This window comes from Capsicum annuum, chromosome 12 (assembly GCF_002878395.1).
Source record: "Capsicum annuum cultivar UCD-10X-F1 chromosome 12, UCD10Xv1.1, whole genome shotgun sequence".
In the NCBI taxonomy this organism is placed as follows: Eukaryota; Viridiplantae; Streptophyta; class Magnoliopsida; order Solanales; family Solanaceae; genus Capsicum; species Capsicum annuum.
Window position 1 is genome coordinate 194,224,948 of NC_061122.1, and position 20,965 is coordinate 194,245,912.

Genomic DNA, 20,965 nt, shown 5'->3' on the forward strand with positions numbered 1-20,965 from the left:
TTATATATTTATATTCATTTTATCATGAAGAGACTTTTCCTCAATCTCAACATTATATGCACCGAGACCTCTACCACTTCGAATGATGATTTCTATGTCATGAGCATCATTTTTGAGATTTGTCTCTGTGTCACTTAGAAGTCCTCCCTTAGGCCTAGCATTAAGTATAGTTGAGATTTGCCAATTTGATTCTCCATTTGCTTAATTGAGGTAAAGTTTAATACAACAATTTTGTTGATTTGAGAAAAGTCCCCTTTTAGTTTTCGAATGACCTTGTTTGTATCTTCTACTCGCATTAATATTCTAGCAAGAATATCCATGTTTTTGAACTTTTTAGAGTCTAAAGATATTGCTTCTTTTCCTTTCATCTGATCATAAGAAGGAACATACCTATCATACTCCCTCTCATTATCTCCCCAAATATGACCTTTATCACCCCAATATCTTTCTCTATGATGATTGTTCCAACCTTGGTTTCTTCCTTGCATTTGGTTGGTTGGGTGGGAACCCCTGTGTGATTAGCTAAGTACATTATATCTTCATCAAGGGCCTTTAATTTATCTTTATCATACCCTTTAGAGATAGAAATAGTAACCACTTTTATGGGTGCACTCATCAAATGCTTTATAAGAAGGTCCAATTGTGTTATCATCTTAGTTGTGTTTTCATTCTTTTCTTCATCTTTATTTCTTTGCTCTTTGTTCACAATCAAGGTAGCGGGGGCCCCACAGCTACTCTAGTTTCCCTTGTATGCCACCTCCTATTTTGCATTGTAATTTTCTTAAGCAAAGCTGAAGCCACTCTACATGATAATTTAACAAGAGAGTCACCAGATGTAATATCAGCCATAGTCTTATTCAATTGGTCTAACTCCCTATAGAATATTTAGAGATGCATCTTCTTTGGAACTTCATGGTTAGGGCATTGCATGAGCTTGTCATTAAAAGTTTCCCATACTTCATAAAAGGGCTCTCCATTAAGTTAACAAAAATTTGTGATCTCATCCCATAATTGCAATATCTTTAAAGAAGGGAAATATCGATCTAAGAATACATCCATAAGCTTGAACTAAGATGTGATAGACACATCGGGTAGAGACCTCCACCACAACACCAATTCACCCATTAAAGAGAATGGGAAAATTCACAATCGAATATATTTATGTGTGATATGAGCAATGTAAAATGGGGCACAATGTCAAATCAAGAGTAATCTACATTTTAATAACCAATTCAACTTAAAATATCTTGAGAATGTACTACACTTGTTCTTTGCCCAATGTGGAGTAGCTTTTCTCTCTACAAAATTAAAAATTTATGAAAAAATAACCTAATTGTATAAGGGTTTGTGCTTTTGAGACTTGGGAATCAACTCATTCAATTTACCATTTTGTCCTTAGGACATTCCAACTCTATAGAGATTGCCCTTGTTGACTGTGTTCATGACTCACATGATCACGGTGATCCCATTCCAATCGCTGAGGTAGGACTTAGCTTCGGATCACTATTGAGACCCTCAAGTCAAGATTGCGGTACCTGAGGGTTAATCCTTGGTCCTGATTTTCAGCTTATGCTAATTTTTTTGGTTTTTTGTTTCCCTTTTTAGCTTCTCTTCAACTTCATTTAATCTGATTACTTGAAAACATATAGACTACATAAATTAATGAATTTTAGTCATGAAATAGCCTCATATATAAATTTGGATATAGATGAGTGGCAAATTTTCCACTCATTAAAATGGACCCCAAAGTAAGTGTAGTGCCAATGAGGCTTAGTCACTATATTCCCATATGTATCTTTCCATTCCCTAAATCTAACTTACAAACCGAATAAAGTTCTAGAGTGATCCTAACTTGACCATCTAAAAATAAAGGTAAAGAAAATAAGGGCAAGCCTATGGTATTTGATATGCATTGGTGAAATTTCTCTTGTGAGTGTGAATTTCTCTTAATTGTACCTGTATTGAAATATATGATTTCATAGGAGTGAGTGGGAATTTTTTGTTCTGAGGGAACATGGGTTGTATTGCTAGCTGCTTATCTATTTTGGTAGTAAAACATGTATATTTGCACGATTGTTTGTTGCTAATGTATTGTCATATCTTCATTCCCTTGTGTCACATTGCTGTGCTTCATGTATACACATAGTTGTTCTTAATATATTGAACTTGGAGAGGGTAATATGTTTTGAGCTAAAATTGGGGATTAACTACGTTAGATATCTTAGGTTTCTCTTGGTTAAGCATCGTCGTATATTGTGTTGTGTTCTTATTACTTGAGGATATGCAATATTCTAAGTTGAGGGTCTTAATGTGCTATGAATTCATAGAACTTATGATATTTACACTTGGAAAATATGAATGTACTTATGTCTATTTTGTTGGATTTGATGTGTTTTTGGAGTTTTTGTAGGAAACTATGGTTTGGATGCTAAACAGAAGAAAAACCAGGTTTTGGATTCTAAATGAAAGAAAATGATGATAATTTAAAGTTTTAGGGTACTTACCAAGGAACTTACCGGGAAGTAGGTGCCACTTACTTAAGTAGGTGCCTAAGTATGTGTCCTAACTTGAAGTCTAGTGGCTTAAAAATAGGATAAAGAAGACTATGTCACTTACCAAGGTTACCTATGGTTCGTCTATGCCACCTACGGTCCATAGGTAGCCTTAGAAACTGCCTGAGGGCCAAGTCCAGAGAGCTTTAGGAGCTATGCAGGAGGTCTTTCACTTACTAAGGAAAACATATGGTTCGTAGTTGACCATATCAAGTGGTTACCAACATCAATTTTCTTGGATCATTTTACAATAGTTTCCTAGGGTTTCCATGTAACTTACATACACTCCTATGATATTTTTCTTCATTATTATGTACGTTTACTCAAGTTTTCCTATTTTATTTAGGATCTGATTTTTAGGGTTGCTTGTAATCTATAAATACCCTTTAGAGTTTGTTTGGTTAATGATATGCCATATATTTAGAGATAGGCCCTTGGGGACTTCCATATACTCCTATTGTTCTTGGTTTGTTTTTGGTTTGTTATTCAATTTGAGACTTCGAGTTCTCTTCTTTCATTATTGTGAGATTTATTCTCTGAGTTTGTCTATGGATTCCATGAATGATTTCATAACTATGAGTGGCTAATTCCCTTAGATATGGTTATGGGAACCCCGATGGATTAAAGAAGTAGAGGAAGTGCCAAGTTGTTCTAGATAAACATTCTTGCATGCATTAGGTTTATTTTTTCTTATTGATTTCTATGTGGTGGCTAACGTTAAGATCCTGCCTATATTCACTACTTGCTTCACAAGAGAGGTAGAGAGTAGGAGAAATGATCTTAGAAGTAATTTGAAGATTAATTATTGATCTAGTCTAATCAACCTTATCTACAGAAGATAATTATCTTTTATCTAATAACTTGAGACTTAAAAGGTGATAGTTAATTGGGATTTAGGATAAGGGTTAGTAAAGAGACACCCTAAGACTGATAAGGTAAAGGGTAAAATCTATCAATGAGTTAACTAGACAATTGAGGGTATATAACTTATCAAATTCTGCATGCAAGGTATAGGAATAGTTCGACAGTGCACGATAAATCTAGGGAGTTCAAAACCAGGGGGAACACAAGCCTAGTGTTCATCTTAGATTATTTATAACCAAAAGCATCCAATTCTTGTTCCTTATTGCTAGTTACTATAAATTCCCCTTTTTTACTTTTTTGCATTGCCTGGTGATTTCTATAAGCTAAAGCAATATATCTAACATATTTCCTATGGGATCAACCCCTACCTAGTTGGGTTACTATATTTTGATAGCGAATATTTTATACTTCTAAGAAGGGATAGTTTTGGCATTATCAGGTGCCACTATGATGACCCCCAACTACTGATTAATGAGAATCTTCAATAACACATATCATCTTCACCTCAGTGATACACTTCTAAATAACACCACCTATAAAATTCAAAAATCTTTTTGTTCATCCCAGAAGAAGTTCCTCACCTCATGCATAAATCTATTGTGCTTCTGGAAGGATAGGTCTTCTACAACAAGATGACTTGCCAAATATTGGTAAAATAAGTAAACCAGGGGATTAAGTCTTGAATGCTACCAAGACCCACTTATCTGGAGAAGTATCATCTATGTCAAGCTTTTTCCCTAACTTCTGCATTGCCTCTTTTTTAAGGCGAGACAAGCGATCAACAACCTGGTTCTCTGTGCCTTTCTGGTCTTTTACCTCTAAGTCAAATTATTGAAATAAAAGGACCCAACATATCAAACTCGATTTTGCATATTTATTTGACATTAGGTACCTCAAAGATGCATGATTTGTGCGAACTATGACTTTGGTCCCTGTCAAATAGGATTAGAATTTATTAAAGGAAAAAAACACTACAAGAAACTCCTGCTCAATGACTATATAGTTTTTTTGTGCAGGGTTTAATGCCTTGATTTCATAATAAATTTGATAAAGGATATGCTCGTGTCATTGGCCTAGGACATCATCCAAGGCAACTCCACTAGTGTCGTACTTAACCTCAAATAGTAAGGACCAATTTAGGGACATAATGATAGGAGCCGAGATCAAACACTCCTTAAGGCATGCAAAAGTTTTGTGACATGCATCATCAAATACAAATTTTACCTCCTTCTCTGATAGCTTGCATAGATGATTTGCCATTTTAGATAAGTCCCTCCTATAAAAGCTTGCATAACCTAAAAATCTTCATAAATCTTTAACTGAGATTGGTGGTGGTAACTTTTCAATTACCTCAATTTTTGCTCTGTCCACCTATATAACCCATTTTGAGATTTTGTACTCGAGAATAATACTTTATTTTACCCTAAAATAACACTTATCTGAATCAAATACCAGATTACACTCTTTACATCTCTACAGTGCAACATCTAGATGGGACAAACAATCATGAAAGGAGTCTTCAATGACTTAAAAATCATCTATGAATACTTCAATTATGTCCTATACCATATAAAAAATATAGACATCATGTATTACTGAAATTTGAAAGAAGCATTGGATAATCTGACTGGCATTCTCTTGAACACAAAAGTACCATAGAGGCAAGTAAAATTCATCTTTTCCTAATCCTTGGGAGAAATAGTAATTGGATTTAATCTTGAGTACCCTTCAAGAAAATAATACCAACCTCTGCCTGGTAGTCTATCAAGCATCCAATCCTTGAATGGCATAAGGAAGTAGTCCTTTTGGGTCCAAGTATTTAGCTTTCTATAATCTATGCAAACTCTCCAAATGGTGACTGATCTCATTAGCACAAGTTTATTCTTCTTTTTGGGAACCAATGTTATTCCACCCTTCTTTGGCAAACACTGAACTGGGCTAACCCACTTGTTGTGTGCAATGGGGTAAACCACTTCAACATCTACCCACTTGATGATTTTGTTCTTTGTAATCTCCTTCATAGAAGGATTTAATCAATGCTGATGTTCAATGATGGGAATATAATCTAGCTCAAGCGGTATCTTATGCATGCAAATATCGGGTGGAATACCCATAAATTCTACTAGGGTCCATCCAATGTCCCTCTTGAACCCCTGCGACATAGATAACAATGCTTTAATCTATGACTCTACCAAATCTACTGCAATAATCATTGATAAGGTATTGTCGGACCCCAAAAAATACATACTACAAGTGAAAAGGAAGGACATTTGTTTCTAAGACCAGTGGCTCCTCAATAGATGATCGAGTAAGAGGAGTGGTTCTATTTTTCAAATCTAAGTCCAAATTTTTTGAAGCATAATTGTGAAAACCTCTACTATGTAATGCTTTAACCATCTCTTTATATTCATCAATGCCATCACTGTCTAAATTCATAGTGACTGCTTCTATCACCTTAACCCCATGCCTTTATTCAATGGTCACAGTTTGTACATTGATGTTGGGTGTATTTATGCACTCTAGTGTTTTTATCCTAGCCTATTTATCCTTATTTTGTGGACGATTCATGTTCTTATTGAGTGAATGATGATATAAATAGAAATTTAATTGTTCAAGAAGGAGGTTACAATGTTTAAAAGTGTTTTCAAATAGGTTTGGGTCCAAATCGATCATTTAGAGTCTAGAAAGAAAACTAGTCTAACTAGCTTGAGCTTGGTAATGTTCTAGTCTACCACATTGGATTCAAATATTTTGAATGAGTTCCTATTGGTTTTAATGTGTGATTATGTGTGGAAATTTTTTTTAAAGTGTACAAATTTCAATTAAAATGAGCCAAGAACCAACAAATGTTAAAGCATATAGTGATCGAGTTTAGTGCTTTGGTTGAGTTTCAAGTTTTTGATTTTGGATGTTGTGTTGTGTTGAACTCTAATGCTTGTTGTGAGATATTGTAGGATGATTGAGGAGTTAGACTTGATTATAATTTTAAGTGTAACAAGATGGAATTGAAGGCAAAATAATGGCACAAGGCAAGCGGGACCTGGACACTTAACAAAGAAATTGGAAGCAAATTCAAGTAGCACTAGGCGATATGCCCATGAAGCATGCTCTATTGCGGTATGTTTGAGCCTGTGAAGCCTGATTTAATAAAGGTGATACAAGGCTCACGACTCATGCTTATTTTGGTGCTCAATTTTTTGGACGACTCCTACTCCAACATGGCTTAGACTTGGCCCACTATAAATACAATACATTGTACACGTTATTGATTATCTTGGAACATCTTGGACAAATTGGGAGGCTGCCGCACTTCATATTTTAGGTTTTATTATTCTTAAGTTATATTTCTATTAGATTATAACATGTATTCAACCCGTTGGATCATGATTATGTCAATTAGTGGCTAAAAGCTCCTTTTTCGGGGTTAAAGCAAAGAACATGACTATTATCATTTTGAATTGAGTTTGTTTGATTTTCTTATCTTATTTAGTTGTGCGTTTATCCTTGTTTTAATTATTTTAAGGATTGTGAACCCTTAGAATATATCAATTGTTTATTATATGATCTCGGGAGGGGTAATAGGAAGATAGAACATGGGGATAAACATATTAGGGTTCTTATTCTTCTATGAAATAAGGAATTTGAAGTAGCTTCTATGACAGGGATATACCAAGAAACCTTACTTGAGTCATATATAAGATGATAACTTTGAGCACTTAATTGGGATATTATATCCCCTCCTAATGATGTAGTTGCAATATCCAAGTTCGGTTGATGATTAGATATCAGGATACCAAGATAAGCGATTTAATAAATGAAGTTCAATAACAAAGTATGATTGTTCGAAGTGCTTTAACCCTGGTCTTTATCCTATTGATTGTATCAAGACCTTTATTTTTTGCATTGTTTACATTACCTTAGTTTACAAATATTAAAAACTCTCTTTTGGTTACACTTGCGTCAATTCATCTAAATTGAATATTTCTTAGAACAAGTCCCTGTGGGATTAATATTTGGTTTTCTTGAAGTCCACTATATTACTTGGTAGACCACATAGACTTGTGTTTGAGCAATCAAGTTTTTGGTGCCATTGCCAGGGTTTGTAATTTGGAAACTATTTTATTTTTGGTTTTGCTTTTTTAAATTACTTTGGTGATTTATACTTGGTTTTGGTTTTGTATTTGCAGGAAACTGATTTTCAAAGTAATAAGCTGGCAAGGGATCAGGTATTGGTTGAACCAAGCCCCGAACCTGAGCAACTCTTCCATCAATGAAAGAAAAAAGTAATCCTTCTCCCCCATATTCCACAAATAGGAGAAGATCAAGATAATCCTGCTTTCATGGCTAAAGAACAAGCAACCCGTAGGACAGTTAGAGAAATGGCAATCCCACTTCCAACAAATTTGACCTCCCCATTTCAAAAACTAGTTACTGAAGGTAATTTTGAGCTCAAATAGAATATGGTGCAGCTTTTGATCAACAATGGACAGTTCACAAGGCTTTCACATGAAGATCCACAAGTCCACTAGTGAAAATTTTTGGAGATTAGTGACACATTATTTCCTACGGGTGTGTCAATTGATTATATGCGGACGACACTATTCCCCTTTTTACAGTTGGGGGAAGAAAACAAGTGTTTAAATGCTGAGTCGACAAATTTAATCACATTATGGGAAGACTTAGCTCGGAGATTCCTTATCCAATTTTTCTTGCCTGGAAAGACTGTGAGACTTCACATTGAGCTTGTGTACTTTAAACAGAAGCCAAAAGGAAACTTATATCATTCTTGGGAGCATTTCAAGGATTATTTTTAGCACTATCCACACCATCAACATCCCAATGGGTATTAGCTCATCCTTTTGTTGAGGCACTTGACAATAACACAAAGATTTTTCTAGATTCAGCCGGAGGTGGTCAAGCTATAGAGATGACGTATGATGAGTTTTATACCTTATTGAATCAAATTGCATAAGAAAACCTAGAGTGACATTCATATTCACTGAGTGAGATTAAAAAGGTTGCAGGTGTTTTAGGGGTTGATCAGTTTGCTGCAATACCACCTATATTGCTGCAATACCAAAGTAGTTGACCACAACTTAGCAATATGAATTTGGGTGCTACACCACCTACAGCCACAATGAATACAATTCAGTAGACAGGTACTTGGTGTGTGGTGTGTGGTGTGTGGTGTGTGGAAATAGTGGTCATACTGCAGATATGTGTATTGTAAATCCTGAGTCTGTGATGTTCATGGACAATGTTCAAAGGTCAAATTATGAAAACTCCCACAACATAAATGGTAGACTCAACCACTAAATCAAGCATGCAACACCCAAGAACAGTAGTTTCAGTTACCCCAAGCTAAGGTAAATCATACCACAAATAACAATTTAGAGGATATGATGAAATAGATTCTAGGTGTCCAATCAAAATTGGTAGAACATATGAAGAGTTAGTAGACCATTACAAGGAGCTAGGAGTTGCATTTAGGTTACATATAGTAGGCACAAAATACCAGGCCTCAAGGTTGGTTTCCAAGTGATACTTAAAAGCTAATAAAGGTTATGAAAATCACTTTCAGGAGTATTAAAAAGCTTAATAAAAAACCTCTAAAGAAAACTAAGGAGGTAGATGTTATTGTGGTGACTGAACAGGTAAATGGCAAAGTTGTTGAAACATCAAGGAAGTCTGAGTACTCGAAAGAAAAAATTGCTGAAAAAGTTAAAAATATCCCATAACTACCTTTCCCATAAAAGCATATAAGCAAAGGAGGATACATGCTTCAAGAAGTTTTTGACACATTTAGAGAGCTACACATTAACTTACCTCTTTCAGATGTTTTGTAGGAAATTCATAAGTACTCTAAGTACTTGAGAGATATGGTTGCTAACAAAGTTAAGTTATAGGATGTCGAGGTGGGGCGGTAGCACTCACTGAGGAGTGTAGCATTATGGTGACTCAAAAGATGCCAAAAAAGCTAAGGCACCATGGGAAGTTCACTCTCCCCATTCAAATTGGCAACATCAAGCTGGTTTAGTCACTTAGTGATTTAGGGGAAAGTATCAACTTGATTCCCCTCTCTTTGTTCAAAACTTTGGGCTTGGGAAAACCTAGACTGAGCTCTGTGCTACTGCAACTGGCAAATGAGACCATAGACCATCTTGAATGAGTAATAGAGGATGGTATCATAATGGTTGGTAAGATTATTATTCCTACTGACTTTATTGTTTTACATTTTCATGCAGATGAAAAGGTGTCGATCATCTTGGGACATCCATTCTTAGCGATGGAAGGAGCTTTAGTAGATGTGAGAGAGGGTATGCTTACAATAAGGTTAGAAGATGAATATGAAGCTTTTAAGGTGTACAAATCGCTAAATACACTATCCTTCTATGATAATTTTTTCATGATTTCAGCAATTGATGGGGATAATTGTGGTGTGGTAAAGCCTGTTCCACAAAAGAACTCTTCAGACTACATTATTAAGTAACCTAGGAAACAACCACCTAAGCCCGACATAAAACAGATTGATGAGCCTAAAAAGGCTAAAGTTGACATTGCTGTTGACATTGAGAGTTCATACTTAAGAGATAAAAAATATATAAGAAGATGGCCTCCAAGCATGATGAAAATAATGAAGAAATTTTATTGAGTTGAGTTGGGTAGTGCCACAATACTAAATTAGACACTACTTAGGAGGTAATCCAAGTTAAGGTGTGTTTTATTTTAAGTTTTTTTACTTAATGTAGTTTTTGTTTTAGTTGACGCACAAGTTGATGGGAAGTTGTTAAGGTGTGTTTTATTTTAAGTTTTTTTACTTAATGTAGTTTTTGTTTTAGTTGACGCACAAGTTGATGGGAAGTTTGAGTACCTGAAATCTGATCTAAGAAGAATGGAGAAGACTAAGTGTGGGGTACCTGAACCCCCTTGATATGTAAATATACTGCTAGACAGGCCTAAAGGCCTCAGAGAGTATTTCTATCTCTATATTTGAGTACACTTTGGGGACCAAGTAAAGTTTTAAGTGTGGGGTGGGGAAATTTCAATTTTTACGGTAAATTTAAAAATTTTTAGGTTAGGAATAAGTAAGATGTTCTTGTTGTTTCTATATGTGATTGCATGGTGCAAGTATTTGATTGTAAAAACATGTTCATTATAGGACTTGCTACTTTTGAGACTCCTACGCTCATGATTATGACTCTTGTAATTGTTGGCTTAATATTGAATTTATGCTATTGTTTTGTTGAGTTTCTATGATGATACTACTTTAGTTGAATATATTCCATGTGTGTCTGAGGTATTTGTATATTCCTTGTTATATGTGATGTCTAGAACTTGCCTGGTTTATGTGCAATGCAAAATAAAGAGTGTGGGTTTATGAGATGATATAGGAATTTCTTTGATAGCTTTGTTTTATACCTTCTTTTGACCTACCCTTGTGCATAATCCTAGTAAGCCCCATTGAGCCTTTAGTTTTTTCTTTGGCAGCCTCATATGTAGCCTGTATCCCCTTCTTTGATAGACCTTAATTTGATCCAAAGACTCTAAGTGCTTTTGTGTAAATTAATTGAGTAAGGATTTTAAAAAAAATAAGAGGAGAAAAGGTAAAAGTGAAGGCCCCAATGTATTAGTTACTGGTGTGTACAATTATTGTGGTTGGGAGTTACAGTAACTATTTGAAAAAAGTTCCCATGTTTAACCAGTTGTGTTACAATGAACCTATTTTGGCCTTGGTCCTTTTTTGATGTTTTGCACCTTAACTAAGGCAAATAGATTAAATTGATGGTGGCTATCATAGGGGTATGTAGGTTAAAGTGGGGGAAAAAAGGGAAAAATTAAAAGATATGTGCTTGGTATACTCCACCATAGTTTATGTAAATAAGCTTAATAAGATGGGTGAAAACAAAAGAATAGAGTAGACAAAAATGGTATGATTTAGTTGTAAAAGTTGAGTTGAATATATAAAGTGATGTATCAAAGCTCTTAGGAAAGATAATCACTATTAAGCAAAAATAGTTTCTACCCATCCCTTAGCTTAAATTATAATCATGAAAGACCTATTTGATCCTAAGCTTCATCATTCTGATAATAGTGGAGTACTACTCTAAGGGAAAGCCTATGGTTCATCTAGTGCACCTTGTGAATTCTTTGTGAGAGTGAGAAAAATTAGATTCTTGTATCCATTATACTATAAAATTCTTATATGTGAGTGATTATGGATAACTCTCTTGTTGTGAGGGCACAAGATTGATGAATGTGGGAGATTTGAATGATGTTCTTGATTGAGAAATATTCATAAGTTTTCCATGTGTTGAGTCAACTTTTGAGGCTAGGATGTTTTGAAGTAATGTTCTTGAACTATCAATCGTGTATATAACATGCTTAGTGTAGAAACTTGCATTCTGTGTAATCATTGTAGTACTCTCTTGAGTGTCTTGAATGTAGTAGAAATGTAGAGTTTCCTTAGCTTATGATTCTTAGAGTAAAGAGTTGTTAGAGTACGAACAAGGCTTTAAGGCTGGGGTGGTGATGTTTGGTGTATTTATGCACTCTAGTGTTGTTATCCTAGCCTATTTAGCCTTGTTTTAAGGACGATTCATGTGCTTAATGAATGAATGATGATATAAATAAAAAATTAAGTGTTCTACCATTACATTACATTGTTTAAAATGATTTTCAAACATGTTTGGGTTCAAATCGATCATTTAGAGTCTAGACGAGAAAACTAGTCTAACTAGCTTGAGCTAGGTAATGTTCTAGTATATCGTGTTAGATTCTAATGCGTTGAATGAGTTATTATTTGTTTTCATGTGTGATCATGTCTGTAACAACTTTTTTAAAGTTTGATAAATTCAATTAAAATGAGCCAAGAGTTAACAATAAGTTAAAGCGTAAAGCGTAGAGTGATCAAGGCTAGTGCTTTGGTTGAGTTTCTAGCTTTTGATTCTTGACGTTGTGTTTTGTTGAACTATAATTCTTTTTGTGTGATATTGTAGGATTCTTGAGGAGTTAAATTTGATGATAATTTAAAGTTTAGCAATCTGGAATTGAAGGCAAAATAATGGAACAAGGAAAGAGGGACCCGAATACTTAACCAAAAAATCGGAAGCAATTTCTAGTAGCACCAGGCGATATGCCCGTGTATTATGCTCTAAACTGGTGCTAGAGAGCCTGCGAAGCCTGCTTTATAGCGGTGCTTTTGAGCCCACAAAACTTGATGTACATAGGTGCTACAAGGCCTGCAACACATGCTTATTTCGGTGCTCAAGTTTTTGGACGGCTCCTACTCCTACATGGATTAGACTTGGCCCACTATAAATACTATACATTGTACATGTTATTGATTATCTTGGAACATCTTAGATGAATTAGGAGGCTTCTGCACTTTATCTTTTAGGTTTTATTATTCCTTATTTTACTTTCTATTAGATTATAACATGTATTCAACCCGTTGGATCATGATTATGTCAATTAGCGGCCAAAAACTCCCTTTCCGGGGTTAAAGCCAAGACCATGAATATTATCATTTTGAATTGAGATCGTGTCATTTTCTTATCATATTTAGTTGTTTGTTCATCCTTGTTTTAATTATTTTAAGATTAGGCACCCTTATAATATATCAATTGTCGATCGTATGATCTCGCGAGGGGGAATAGGAAGATAGACCATGGATTAACAAAATAGGGTTCTTATTCTTTTATGAAATAAGGAATTTGAATTAGCATCTAGGAAAGGGATGTACCTAGAAGCCTTACTTTATTTACATGTAGAATGATCACATTAAGCACTTAATTGGGCTATTACATCCCCGTGCAACTATGTAGTTGTAATGCCAAAGTTAGGTAGACGATTAGATGTCAGGATTCCATGATCATGTGATTAAACCTACGAATAATCAACTAAGATAAGCAATTTAATGAATGAATTTCAATAATATTTTATGATTATTTGATATGGTTTAACCTTGTCTTTCCTATTGATTGTCTAAAGACCTTTATTTTTTGGATTGTATACTTTACCTTAGATTATAAATATTAAAAAAACTCTGATTTAGCTATTCTTGCATCAATTAATCTAAATAGTGAACTAGAATTTCATAATCATTAGAACAAGTCCCTGTGGGATCGATATTCGGCTTTCTTGAAGGACACTATATTACTTCGTAGACCACGTACAATTGCACATACACTTGGTCGCTGTCAAGTTTATGGTGCCATTGCCAGGGACTTGTAATTTGACAACTATTTTATTTTTAGTTTTTATTTTTTCAATTACATTGGTGCTTTATACTTGGTCTTGGTTTTGTATCAGTAGGAAACAGGTTTTCAAAGTAGTAAGCTGGCATGTGATCGGGAATTGGTTAAACCTAGCCCTAAACCTGAGCAATTCTTCCATTAACAAAGGAGAGAAGCAATCTTTCTCCCCTATATTCCACAAATAGAAGAAGATCAAGATAATCCTGCTCTAATGGCTGAAGAACAAGCAACTCGAAGGATAGTTAGAGAAGTGGAAATCCCACTTCCAACAAATTTGAACTCCCCATTTCAGAAACTAGCTGATGGCGGTAATTTTAAGCTCAAAAAGAATATGGTGCAACTTCTTATCAGCAGTGGACAGTTCACAGAGCTTTCACATTAAGATCTATAAGTCCACTTAATGGAACTTTCTGGAGATCAATGATACATTCATCCCGACGGTTATGTCAAATGATTATTTAAGGCTGGCACTATTCCCCTTTTCACTGTTAGGGAAAGCAAAGAAGTGGTTGAATACTGAGATGGTAAACTTAATCACATCATGGGGCGACGAGATTCCTTATCTAATTTTTCCCATGTAGCAAGACTGTGAGACATTGAAGTGAGATTGTGTGCTTTAAATAGAAGCCAGATAAAAACTTATATCATGCTTGTGAGGGTTTCAAGGTTCTTCTTTGGGAATGTCCACACCATTAATAGTTTAATGAGGTATTATCTCATATTTTTGCTTAAGAACTTAACCATACCACAATGATTTTGCTGGATTTAGCTCCAGGTGGTCAAGATCTGGAGATGATGTATGATGAGTTGTATACCTTACTGAACCAGATTACACAGGTAAATCAAAGTGGCATTCAGACTCAAGGAGTGCTACTAAAAAGGTTGTAGGTGTTTTGGACGTGGATCAGTTTACCACAATATCTGCCCAGATTGCTTCTTTATAAAATCAGTTGACTACATAACTCAGTAACATGAAATTGGGTGCAACACCGCCCGTAGCCACAGTAAATGCAATTCAACAGATAAGCACTTAGTGTGTGGTTAGATAAAATAGTGGTCATTCTACAGATATGTGTGCTACAAATCTTGAGTCTATGATGTTTGTGGGCAATGTTTAAAGGTCGAATTATGGAAACACCTACAATATAAAGTGGCAGACTCAACCACCAAATCTAGCATGTAACACATAGCAGCAACAGTTTCAGCAACCCCAAGCTCTTGTAAATTAGACCACAAATAGCAATTTAGAGAATATGATTAAACAAATTATAGCTGCCCAATTAACTTTTGCATAAGATATGAAGAATCAACAAACCATTACAAGGAGCTTGGAGTTGCAATTAGGTCAAATATAATAGGCACAAATTACCAAGCCTGAAGGTGGGTTTCTAAGTGATACTGAAAATCCAAAACAAGTTAATGGAATCACTTTGAGGAGTGGTAAAGAGCTTAATGAAAAACCTTCAAAGGAAACTAAGAAGGTAAATGTTGATATTGTGACTAAATAGGCAAATAGCAAAGTTTCTAAAACATCAAGAAGACTGAGTACTAGAAATAAAACTTTGTTGAAGAAGTGAAGAAGATCCCACAACTAACTTTCCCGCACAAGCATATAAAGGAAAAGGAGGATGCATGCATCAAGAAGTTCTTTGACAAGAGCTACACATTAACTTACGTCTTCTAGATGTTTTGCAGGAAATGCCCAAGTACGCTAAGTACTTGAGATATGTGGTTGCTAACAAAGTTAAGTTACAGGATATGGAGGCAGTAGCACTCATTGAGAAGTGTATCTTTGTGGTGACTAAAAGATGCCAAAAAAGCTAAAGAAACCTGCAAAGTTCACTCTCCCTCTTCTGATTGGCAACAATGAGGTGGTTTAGGCACTTAGTTATTTAGCGGCAAGTATAAACTTGATTCCTCTCTCTTTGTTTAATACTTTAGGCTTAGGAAAGCCAAGACCGAGCTCTGTGCTACTGCAACTAGAGAAGGGGACCATAGACCATCCTGAAAGAGTGATAGAGGATGTTCTCATAAAGGTTGGTAAATTTATTATTCCTTCTAACTTTATTATTTTAGATGTTTTGGTAGATGAAAAGGTACCAATCATCTTGGGACGTCCATTCTTAGTGACGAGGGAAGCTGTAACAAATGTGAGAGAGGGTATGCTCATAATAAGGTTAGAGGATAAAGAAGTAGTTTTTAAGGTTCACAAACCGCTTAATACACTATCCCACTATAAATATTTATTCATGATTACAATGATTAATGGGGATAAGTGTCGGGTGGTGGAGCCTGTTACACAAAATATTTTTTTAGACTACCTTATTGAGCAACCTAACCAACAACCACCTAAGTCCAACATAATGCAGATCGATGAGCCTGAAAAGGCTATAGTTTAGAAATTTGTTGACCTTGAGAGTTCACAATCAAGAGGTCAAAAACAAATAAGAATATTACCTCCAAGTGTGGGGAACAGGATGAAGGAATTTGGTTTAGTTGTGGAGGGTCTTGCCGCGACACTAAATCAGGTGTGGGTTGGGAGGCAACCCAAGTTAAGGTATGTTTTATTTTTAGTCTTTTTAGATTTTTACTTCATATAGTTTTTGGTTTTGTTGAGTCATAGGTTGATGGAAAGTCTAAGTATTGGAAATCAGAGCTAAGAACCACGGCGAAGTCTAAGTATGGGTTCCCCATACCCCCTTGATTTGTAAAGATGCTACTAGCTAGGCCTAGAGGCCTCATGAAATATTTCTATCTCTATTTTAGAGTATACTTTTGGGAAAAAGTAGATTTTTAAGTGTGGGGTAGGAAAATTCCAATTTTTAGGATAAATTTAAAAATTTTTAGGCTAGGAATTAGTATGATGTTTTTCTTGGTGCTATATGTTACTGCATGGTGCTAATTTTTTATTGTAAAAGCATGTTGATTGTGTGAATTAATACTTTGGAGACTCCAAGGCTTAAAATTATGACTCTTGTGATTGTTGGCTTATTGATGAATTCATGCTAGGGTTTAATTGAGGGTCTATAATGATCTTACTTGAGTTGAATACGTTCCATGTACGTGAGGTATTTGTATATTTATTGCTACATGTGATGTCTTGAACTTGGTTGGTGTGTGCAAAGCGAAATAAAGAGTGTAGGTTTAGAAGATGATACAAGAATTTCTATGATAGCTTTGTTTTATACCTTCTTTTTACCTACCCTTGTGCATAATCCTAGTAAGACCCACTAAGCCCTTAGCTTTTTCTTTGGTAGCCTCATATGTAGCCTGTATCCTGTTCTTTGATAAACCTTAATTTGATCCAAAGATCCTAAACACTTTAGTAAAAAATAATTAAGTAAGGAGTTTAAAAAAATAAAAGGAGAAAAGGTAAAAGAGAATCCCCCAAAGTAGTAGTTACTGGTGTGTACAATTTTTGTGGTTGGGAGTTAGAGTAATTGTTTGAAAAAAAGTTCCCATGTTTAACCCTGTTGTGTTACAATAAGCCTGTTTTAGCCCTGGTCCACTTTGGACATTGTGCACCTCGAACAAGGCAAATAACTTAAGTTAAGGGTGGCTATCATAGGTGTGCGTAGCATAAAGTTGGGGTATAAAGTGGAAAATTAAAAGATATAAGCTTGGCATACTCCTACTATATGACCCTGTTCCATCTGTGTGTGAGATACTTCTTAGTTCTCTTTGTGTGTTGAATCCAGAACTTGCTTTATCTATCTTGCCAATGTTGTAGGGTGGTCGTTTAGGAAAGGATCATAGTTCATTTTTGATAGTTGTCCACTTTCATCATAAATGATCTTCCATGTGTGAATAAGTATCCCTTGATCTTGATTTTTGAGACTTACAACTTATTTTTCATGTTATACCTTTCACTTTCCCATTTGAGTTACATTGAACTTGTTTTTGCCCTGGTCCTCCTTAGATATTGTGCACCTCAACTCAGGTAAATTGCCTAAGTTGAGGGTGGATTTCATAGGGTTGCGTAATATAGAGTGAGAGATGAGTGATGATTTTACCACTCAGTCTAACTCATTATCCGTATGCATTATCTTAATTTGAAAAAATCAACGAGACATAATTGTGATTATTTGCACTAAATCTCTACTTCTTGTAGGCATATTGTTGAGGAGATGAGAAGATGTGGATTGGGGTTTGAAATGATAAAAGAAATCAAGAAAATGCTACTAATGAATCAAAACATAAGGGGCCTCAGTTACTGCAGTTGCGATCTGAACACCCCGATTGCAGCCAATTAAGCAGGGAGCATATCTATGCTTGGTAATGCAATCATGATTAGAAGATCACGATTGCTATCTGTCAGATCTAAAAACGTACCATGATCACTCAGTTATATCCGTTACCACGGTAACTCGATTACAGTCAAAGCTCCACGACCGTGGCATAACAGGATAAATGAGTAAAAGGCATTGTAGTCAATCTGAACAGCTGAATCAAAGACTTAAATGGAGGATTCAAAATAAGTTAGAGAGAGTAGGATAAAACCCTTGAATTTTGATGTGAAAAATTTATTGTGCATAGTTATTTTAATTATTATTTCAAGAGGAAATTAGTGACATAGGAGTGTGGAATTGAAGATTATTTTACCCTCAATTATCATGAGCACCATGGATGAAATATCTGGTAAAAGTCTTTTCTCCTATCTCATGAGTAACTAACTTCTTTAGTCTTGGGATTATGTTGAACTAAAGTTTAATTGTGTGTAGGTGTTGTTGTATTTGCATGACTTTTAGTTGTTGAGTATGGATTTCACCTTTTCTTGGGTTAATGAGTTAGAATTTGATTGGTGAAAACCTCAAATCTCCAAATGGGTTTGATGGGTGAAAACCCCAAACTCTACAAATCCTTCATCATCCTTGAAAGAGGGATGAAGGTGAATATATGGTAACTTGTAGCATCCTTGAAAGTGCGTTATAGGGGGTAAGGTAATGTTAGACAATAAGTCTATGGTTTACTACCTTTTGCAATCTTAGAAATAAGTGTGAATGGAGTGTAAGCCATGTCAAGAGCATTATCCTAGAAATAGGGATGCTTGATTGAGGTTTTAGGTGATTATAACTATTACAATTGTTAGGTTCTCAAAAGAGTCAATGGGTTAAATCGTTGTGATTTTATTAGAAGATTGTCCATAACGACTATACACCTAGACTATCCATTACTTAATAACTAAGTTTCATGTTAAACCATCAACATCCCACATGTTTTACTTTTAGGTAGACATAATCCTAAGATCTATTCAAATCTTGATTTCAAATCAATAGTATTACTTTGGTGGATTGTAGTCAAAACTTGTTTCAAACCTACCTCAAATTACATCCCCCAATTTATTTTACATGTTGTGTATATTGACACTCCGGGTTCCCTTCTAGTTATTAGAGCACCCATAAGACTCAAAACCTATAATTTTCTCCTGTGGATTCGACCCCAACTCTAGTTGGGTTATTGACAACGATCGGTTTACCCTTCAAACATGGGAGTGAGTTGAGCATTATCAAAATACCTCCGTTATCGGGGAGTGAAATGTAGATTTCACTTATGTGGGGTGATTTTTAATTTGGTGCACCCATATTGTATCTCATTTAACTTCTTTGTTGTTCTTGATCTTTGAGTAGGTAAACATTATTATTCCCAAATCATCATGAGTCACGAGGACTCAGTTTATTTTGGGGCAAGAGATCATGATAGTGCCATTCTCATTCCCCCCACCGAAGAGCATGGGGTATTTTATGTTTCAAGTGTTATGATGTAATTACTCCACTTAAAAGGACTCTTTGGAGGAGAAGCTTATAAAGATATGAATGCTCACTTGAAGATCTTCGTGAATGTCTGTGCTCCATTCAATGTTGCACATATATCCTAAGAGTCCACCCGGTTACGTCTTTTTCCATTGTCTCTTACTGGAAAGGCAGTACTATGGATAAAATCTTTGCCCACCGAATCTATTACTTCATGGACAAGTCTCATGGAGGTTTTCTTATGTCAATACTTTCCATTATCTAGAAAGTTGAAGTTGAGGGATGAGATTGTTCATTTCCATCAATAGCACGTAGAAACATGGTACGATGCTTGGGGAAGATTTAAGGAAACACTTTTGAAATGCCCCACCCATGAGGTACCAGAGAAGATGCTTCTCCAAATCCTCTATATAGCATTGGACCAACAAAATAAGGCTATAGTGGACAATGCATCTATTTTATCATTCATCAACTCGTCATGGGAGTGTTTCAAAAGTCTTGGACCAAGTGTCAATTTGGTGTAAGGGTTGGGACTAAAGGATGCCGAGGTGTCCAAGGGGGCTCCCTCCTCATCCGTTGTGAACTGTGATAGAAAGATAAAGAGGAAGAGATTGATGCAAAGATGGCCAAAATGATATCATGCCTTGAAATCCTACTTGAGTATATGTTAGGTGACTAAATGGAAAACGTGAGTGCAATAAGTGCAATAGAAGTTGAACCATGTAAAGACGTGAAAGAGGAGGTGATTAGTGAAAAGTTAGGTGTGATTCCTAGAAGATCGGAGGGTTTTCATCTTACCCCTCAAGGACAAGAAAGGAATCAAGGTCAGAACCGGTAATATCTATTCTTGTCACTCCATGAAAGGAAAGAGAAAATTGATCGAGATATTTTGGCACAGATTTTAAGTACTGTTGAGAGGACCAGAGAAATAGTGAATGAGATGCAAAGTGAATTTTCCAAGCTCCACCAAATGGTTACATCACACTCTACCACCATCCAACAACTAGAGGAAAAGGTAACACAAATATCAAGGTATATCATGGAAAAGCAATATGAAGAAATGCAAAGTAGGGAGGAGACAAAGGCGAAGAGAAAAAGATCCAAGGATGAAGAGCCAAAGCTAAGTGAGCTATTGATAGGAACACCAATAGTTAATGATCGTCAAATTATATCTATGTCACCAAATCCCATTCATTGAGCAAGGGAGAGCATAATACACTAAATAAGTTTTTTAATAAATTTAGTACCCTTTCTATTAATATCCTCTTATTGAGGCGTTGCAATATATGCCGGGGCATGCTAAATTTATAAAAGATTTGGTATCTAAAAAAAATTTGTTGAATGACAAAACCATAGAGGTGACTCACCATTTTATTGACATTATGACAAGTGCATATGTCGAAAAGAAGAAGGATCCCGGTGCTATTACAATCTTATTCACTATCGGTACATTCAATTTTTCTAAGGTATTGTGTGATCTTGGAGCAAGTGTGAACCTCCTTCCTTATGCTATATTTCAAAAACTTGGGTTGGGTAAGACAAA

The 20,965-nt window shown here is 35.4% G+C and overlaps 2 non-coding genes across 2 annotated transcripts; one reads left to right on the top strand and one right to left on the bottom strand.

The window, feature by feature from the left end:
• Positions 1 to 907: 907 nt before the first annotated feature.
• On the top strand, positions 908 to 1,013 carry LOC124889894. The gene has a single exon (XR_007048807.1). It is a non-coding gene; the product is annotated as a small nucleolar RNA R71 (small nucleolar RNA).
• Positions 1,014 to 14,266: 13,253 nt separating this feature from the next.
• Positions 14,267 to 14,370, bottom strand: LOC124889929. Its single transcript, XR_007048841.1, has one exon. It is a non-coding gene; the product is annotated as a small nucleolar RNA R71 (small nucleolar RNA).
• Between the last annotated feature and the right edge of the window lie 6,595 nt (positions 14,371 to 20,965).